Genomic DNA, 7,686 nt, shown 5'->3' with positions numbered 1-7,686 from the left:
AAAAGGTCTCCCCAGAACCCACTAACAAAGCGAGATGTGGGGCTGAAGAGATGGTGGTTAAGTACATTGGCTGCTCTTCCAGAGGACTGGGGTTCAGTTTTCAGCACCCACATGGTGGCTCATAGCTCCCTGTAACTGCACTTCCAGGGGGTCAGACACCCTCTTCAGGCATGGCATACACATAATACAGACTTACTTGGGACCGGGGAGCCATGAAATGAGGGTAGGAACTGTGGCAAAGCAAAAGTGGGGTAAAGGTGTGTCCAAACCCCAGAAATCTGATCCTGAGATTGGCAGGAGTAAGATCTCTGCCCAACCCCACACCCCACACCCACACCCACCCCTGCTCTGAGCCTTCCTGTCCTGGAGCATGAAGCTTGGCACACACACACACCGCCTTTGCCCCCTGGAGGAGGCTACACAGCCAAGTAGCCAGGTCAAGTTTCCTCTCCCTTATAAGGTCATGTCCATCAGTACCTGGAATTCCTCCTTATACAAATGAGACATCCCCAGCACCCTGCCCCAGGCCAATGATGTACATTCACTCCAAAAGCCCCTACCCACGCCCCAAAGGTTGAGTAGCCTTTGTTCCCCCCCTTGGAGCTGTCTCCCAAGAGTCTGTTCTTGCTGCACTCAAAACTGCCTGATCTGAAGTCACTCTGGTCACCCAAGGTGGACAGAGACGCAGAGCCTGAACAGCAGACTTACATGCAGGCGAAACACCCATAGACCTAAAAGAAATAAAATTGGGGGGGGGGAGGGGGTTTGAAATCTGGATGCATCAGCTTGCCTGCTGCTGTATGGGGTGGCAAACAAGTTCCTGTCTTAAACTTGGACTGACACCCAAGGTTGTCATCGTCATACAAGGGAAATGACAAACTGACACCCTCATCAAATGCACACTAATAAGTAATTATCTGAGCGTGGCAGCAAATGCCCATAGTCCTAGCATTAGGCCGTAAAGGCTGGAGGATAAATTTAAGGTCATCCTTGGCTACAATAGCAAGTTCAAGGCTAGATTAGGCTACCTGAGATCTTGTCTAAGGAAGGAAGGTAGGAAGGAAAGAAGAAAGAAATATGACACGATTCACAGATAAAGCAGAGCTATTCCTGAGAATGCCCCAGGCATAGGAAAGGACTAAGTGGGTGAGGTCAATTAAAGAAATACAGTCATGGATAACCATTTTCTTTAGAGAATCCAAGAACAGTGCCCCCCCCCCCCACAGTGGGTTGGTTTAGGGACAAAGTTGTGGTACATAGGAGCGACACTGCCACAGAGTCAGTAGGGTGTTATTCAGAATAAGCGCTTCCCCCTGAGGACTTGCTGAAAGGCCAGGATGATCAGTGGTGTGGGTTGGGAATGTGAATGGATATTGCTGTGCGATTCGAGGTAGAAAGTGGCTGTGGGTCCCCCAAATATCGACTGGAAGCCTTGAGAGGAGTCCTCTCCAGAGGAGCCCCGGGCCTAACCCTCAGCTTATAAACTGAATCCGATTCACTTACAGCTGTCAGTTGACTAGCAACTAGATGGTCTGAGTGTTCGTTGCTATGGAAACAGCTAAAAGGCCCATTGCCATAGGAACCTACCATGTTCTCCAGACCAGGGATTTGGTTGCTGAAAAGACCCGGAGGAACCAAGGAGCTTGCATAAGTGAGGGTCCCACCAGAGAATGAATGACACGTGTGAGAGGCCAGAGCTTCCGGTGTCCCTGATCTGTCTGCTCATTGCCTTCAGTGGTCACAGAGCACACACAAGTACTTGTCCCTATGGACAGTAAAGGCATAGACTCTGGAGCAGGCTTGGCATGCCAGCATTACCATCCTCCTCTCCAGGGTCTCTGAGAGGAAAAATAGTGTGCTCTCTCTGGCAGGCCCCTCTCCACAAACCATATGCCCCAGCAAAGCAGCCAGCAGGTGAAGGGATTAGCTTAACTCTGACTGCCAGAGGGTCAGGCCACTGAGGAAGTTGGCAGGCAAAACAGATGGCTGCTGGCCTTGAACGCAGCAGAGAAACTGGGTGTACCAGATCAGAAAGCGGGAGGGCAGGCCAGCTGCGGCAGTCTGTTCTCAGCGTGAGAGAAACACACCACGCTGCTTTCCTGCACCCCATGCATCCCCGTTTCCTCTGCCAGGCAGATCAAAGTATAAAATTCATGATTTGATGAGGGATCCTCAGCGTATCTGAGCAATGAATGGTCACGAGATTCTAGTGTTTCCCAACCAAGGGAAGTGACTCTCAAGTCACTGGTTAGTGACAAAGGGAGAACAAAGAGAAAGTTCCGTAGTGGCTGTGTCATTAACCACTGTTGCTGTAAATGTAGAGACTGAAGGGATCCAACTAGGTCCCTCCAGGTCTCTGTGAGCATGAACCACTGGGATCCTAAGGGGATGTTTGGGCATAATGGACAGACAGACAGAGATCATGGACTTGTAAGGACAACATAAACTTTAGGAATCCAGAGAGGGCTTGGGACTAAGGCTGGGGCTAAGCAGACATTTGAGAGCCCACCTCCTGGAGGTTTAGTTCAGAGGACTTGTGAGATGTGTTGATTCTTTCTCCTATTCTGACCGTCTGCTGGAGTTTTGTTGGTCTCAATTTCCCCCACCCCCCAATGGGCTTTACAGCCTGGGAAGCTGAGCACCAGAGAGACAGATGCCCCCAGAACCTCTGGGGGAGGATGTCACTTTGAGAATAGTCGTTACTTACCGTTTGACTTTTAGTTGGGTTTGCAGCTCCCTCCCTCCTTCGCAGTTCCTTGACTTTGGATCCTTCACAGGGCCTCTGTGTCCTCAGCTGTCACAGAGTGAGAATCCTCACAGCCTTTCAAAGGAGTTCTATTGGCATTAGTATCACTATCCTTGGTGAGGAAGGAAGGCTGCAGCCATGGAAGCTGACAGAGGCCTGGAGTCACAGATACGGGATTTGAGTAAATGCCTAGAACTCAGTGATCAGCAGTTTTTCTTCCCTCTTTATTTTTTGAGACCGTGTCTCATATAGTCCCGACAGTGCTTGTACTCTGGGTAATTGAGGGTGACCCGGAACTTCTGATCCTCCTGTCTCTCCCTCCCAGATTCTGAGATTACAGGTATACACCACTATGCCTAGCACTCAGGGACATTTATTTATATAAGTGTCTTTATGGGGGACAAGTGCCATTTTTTAAAAATTTTTGAATAGGGCCATTTAACACTCTAGTACCCTGGTCTCCAAAAGTGACAGAAAGAGGAGCAGCAGCTGGCTTGGTTTCATTTTTGTGAAGGACACTGAAGTGCCCTATCCCAGGTAGGCAGTTCCAGAGAAAGGTTGGAGCTCACACCTTCTGGAAGCCAACTGTCATAAGCCTCTGGGACTCGTTTATGACGTAGCCTCACGTCCAGCTGACCTATGAAACACTCCCTGGCCATAGCCTCCCTCCTCTTCAGGCTGTCTCTTTGGCACAGTCCCTTTGGCTTCTGTCTAGGGTGCGGTGAGGCCTTTGGCTCCATAGCTATAAGTCATGTCATGTCTGTGCGAGGGCAACAGGAAACACATCTGGCTCATGCAACTGTCTCCCTGTGGTGTACTCAGTGTCGGCAGCCTGCGGTGGCCGCCACAGATTCCCACCAGGCTTGCCAAGGTGTGACTCAGTGGGAACAACGCCCAGAGAGCTCTGGAGCATCTCCTAGAGCAGTAGTTCTAACCTTCTGAGTGCCGTGACCCTTTAATACAGTTCCTCGTGTTGTCGTGACCCCAACCATAAAATTATTTTCATTGTCCCTTCATAACTGTCACTTTGCTCTGTTATGAATTGGTAATTTAAATATCTGATATGCAACCCCTGTGAAAGGGTCATTTGGCCCCCAAAGGGGTCATGACCCCACGGGTTGAGATCCACTGTCCTAGACTATGGAAGTCCAGGACTATCTGTCCCCTTTCTAGGTGACTGACACAGAAAGCCTAAGCTTAGGAAATTCACCAGAGGAAGATAAGAGGAAAGCCTCTGGTCTGGCCCATTGGCTGTGAGGTCTTGTGTCAACCATTTAACCTTTTAGTTAGATGCCTCGCAGAGCTATTGTCCGGACAAAACAAAGGATGCTTGTGCATGTGTAGCTCAAAAACCAGAGCGCTGAGAACTCAGTCCCTGGGGCTGTCCTACTTGGGTCCTGTTGGTTAGAGGAGCAGCTGAGCTCATGCACAGAAACCCAAAAGCCGCATAGGAAGAACAATGACCTAGATTCCATCACAAGGAAAGATATTGGGGGGCTGAAGAGGTGACCTGGTCATTAAGAGTTGTGTACTGCTCTTGAAGAGGACTTGGGTACAGCTCAGGACTGGAGCTGACCTGTCACCTCTCCCCTCACATGCACATACCCACACACAGACATACACATCATTAAAAGTACATTTTAAAAATGATTTTTTTTTTTTGGTTCGGTGGTGCTGAACACTGAACCCAGGCTCTGGGGGCACCAGCAAGTATCTGTCAGGGAGTTAGGTCTTCCTTTAGCTGGACTCAGGATCTTGCTAAGTTGCCCAGGCTACCCAAGAACTTGCAATGTAGCCAGGCTTCTATGTCAGCCTCCCCAATGCTGAACTAGGATATTTTGTTGTAAAGCGGACCTGTGAGAGTACAGAAGTCAGAGGCAATTGTATCTGTCCGTTAGCCATCTTGATTGCCCTGCAGTCTAGTTGAGTGTTGAGCTTGGCCAGTGTGAGGTTCTTAAGGGTTTTTGTTTTGTTTTTCTTTCGAGACAGGGTTCCTCCAGAGTTCTGGCTGTCCTGGACTCACTTTGTGGACCAGGCTGGCCTCGAACTCTTAGAGATCCACCTACCTCTGCTTCCCAAGTGCTGGGATTAAAGGTGTCTCCAGCCCCAATGGGAGGTTTTACAAACCAGTACTCACTGGGCACCATGGCTGTGCCATGAACTGTGTTAGGTATCGGAGAATTTTTTTTTTTTCAATCAAGGCATGGTCCCTGCCTCCAAGGAGATCAGAATCCAGGAAAGAAAGGTCAGCAGCAAGCCATCCCTGCTACACTGGGACAGTGCCATGGCAGTCAAGGGTGCAAATGGCACGGCAAAAGAAAGAACACTATAAATGCCCTGCTCTGGGAGAGAAGGAGCTAGGCGGGATTTCTGCTCAGGGAATGGCTGGGAAGTAAGATGTGTAAGACTGAGCCTGATCTTCAGCCCTCCATCACCAGCCCCCGCCTTCATTCCACATATTTGTTCTTGCCTCTTGTTCTCTGAGATTCCTCTACCCACTCCGTAGTGTGGGGGTTGGGGGAGGGAGGTATATGTGTGCATGGGGATGCAAAATGTGCATTCGTCCATGGGGAAGCCAGAAGTCTGTATTTGATGCCCTCCTTAGTCATTTCCCACCAGGTTTTTGTTTGGTTTGGTTTGGTTTGGTTTGGTTTGGTTTGGTTTGGTTTGGTTTGGTTTGGTTTGGTTGTGTTTTGTTGTGTTTTGTTTTATTTTGTTGAGACAAGGTCTCTCACTGAACCTAGATCTAGGAAGGCTGGCCAGTGGGCTTCAGAGATCCATCCACCTGTCTCCCTGCTCTGCAGCCCTGGGGTCACAAATACTTTTGTTCCTTTGTTTCTTTGTTTGTTGAGACAGGGTTTCTCTGTGCAGCCCTGGCTGTCCTGGAACTTGCTCTGTAGACCGGGCTGGCCTCTAACTCACAGAGATCCACCTGCCTCTGCTTCCTGAATGCTGGGATTAAAGACGTGCATCACAATTCTCTGTCTTAAATACTTTTTTATGTAAGTGCTGGTTCCCAGCTCAGGCCCTTGCACTTGCATGGCAGCCATCTCCCTAGCCTCAGCTATGGTTTTGTCTGTTGAGAAGAGGTCTTACTAGGTAGCCCAGGCTAGTCGCAAACTCTTGCAATCCTCCTGCCTCAGCTGTCGAGTCCTTGTATTACAGGCATAAGCCACCACTCCTGGCTAGAATATTTATAAGAATGGGTTCACATCCTACTGAGCTCCTAGTCTTGGCTAACTGATTTTTACTTGAAGTCCCTCCAGCTTTATTTACTCTGGAACAGGTCAGCATATTTGGCTCTGTCCTGGTTTGGCAACGGAGTATATATATATATACACAGTTATGGTCATCTGTCTGAATTCTAGGATCCAGGTCCCCACCCTCTGTCCAGTCCTTCTTACAACACTTCTCCTTGTTCTGTCTGCACTCCAACCACATTGGTCTTCTTTCAGTTCCTCTCTGGGTTCTTCTCCTTTTTCTCAGCCATGAGACTCTTACACAAGCGTTTGCTGTGCCAGAGGACCCGTGCCTTTACTCCCAGTCCTTTTCTTCTTGCTAACTCTTCTTGCTAGCTGTGTTTTGGCTGAAATGTCTCTTCCTCTGGGAAGCCTTTTCTGACCATTTCCCCTGACCAGGTCAAGCACTTGGCTATAATTCTCAAAGCTTCATTCTAACTTCTTTGTGGCACAATTCAGAACTACAAACAGTTGTATCTTCTCCAGCATCTTACATGCATCACTGGGGTACAAAGGTTTTTGTTTTTGTTTTTCTGCTGTGTTGTTTGTTTTGTTTGAGACAGGGTTTCTCTGTGTAGCTCTGACTGTCCTGAGACTAGCTCTGTAAACCAGGCTGGCATCGAGCTCACAAAAATCTACCTGCCTCTGCCTCCCAAGTGGTGGGATTAAAGGCATGTGCCACCACTGCCCGACTTGTTTGTTGGTTTTATTTATGTGCATATGTTTGAGACAAAGTCTCATGTAACCCAAGCTAGCCTCAGATTTACTCTGTAGCTACCGATGGCCTTGAACTCCTGATTCTCCAGAAGACTGGATAGAAAGACAGCGTGAACCCACGCTCCTGCTGCTTCACAGTTATAGTTGGACTTTGAGGAGCAGAGAGTTATAGCAGGGGATGCTCATCTGCATTAAAACCTGTAGTGATATAGAATAGAAGGTAAATTTCTTAGGATGATCAAAATTCAGTTGAAAGAGCCCTATGGCACATACCTGTAATCTCAGCACTTGGGAAGTACAGGCAGGGTACCAGGAGTTCAAGTCTATCTGGGGCTACGTATCTAGTTCAGGTCTACCCTGGGTTACGTGAAATCCCATAATCAAACTCAGAAAGCACAAACAATCTTTTCAAAGACATTAATACCATGACTCCAGCAGGTAATTTAAGATATACACATAGCCTGTGTGTGGTGCATATATGTGGCTTGCGAGTGTATGCATCTGTGTGTCAGTGGATGTGGGTATGGGTCCTCACCACTTATTGCCATTAGCACCTCAAATCACTGTGGAGGACTCTGTGGAGTCCAAGTGATGCCAGAAATGCATAGAAAGGAGGCACTTTGGAGGCAAAGCAGTTCCTGATCATTGTTCCTGATCACTCGACGATGCTCCCACTGAAATCCAGCTCGGTGCTCGGTGTGTGCGTGGCAGTTGTACATTCATAACAGAGCCCACAGCAAACAACGTGGTGAGTCTAGTCTGTAAATTGTTAATTAGATCTCATCTAGATTCCTCTCTCTGCCTAGACACTCCAGAGACACTTGAGGCCACTTCTTTGTCTCTCTGGGAATGATCTAGATAAAGAGGCACCATGAGGTGTTGTGCTCAAACTATTCCAGGATATATCAGGGACAGGGGAGGGGGCACGGGGAGGGGAGGGGAGACGTAGAGGTGACAAGAGTGAGAAAAAAGCAGAAGAGAGAG

Source organism: Mus caroli, chromosome 12, assembly GCF_900094665.2.
Source record: "Mus caroli chromosome 12, CAROLI_EIJ_v1.1, whole genome shotgun sequence".
Taxonomy (NCBI): domain Eukaryota; kingdom Metazoa; phylum Chordata; class Mammalia; order Rodentia; family Muridae; genus Mus; species Mus caroli.
Note: the sequence above shows the minus strand (reverse complement) of the source record.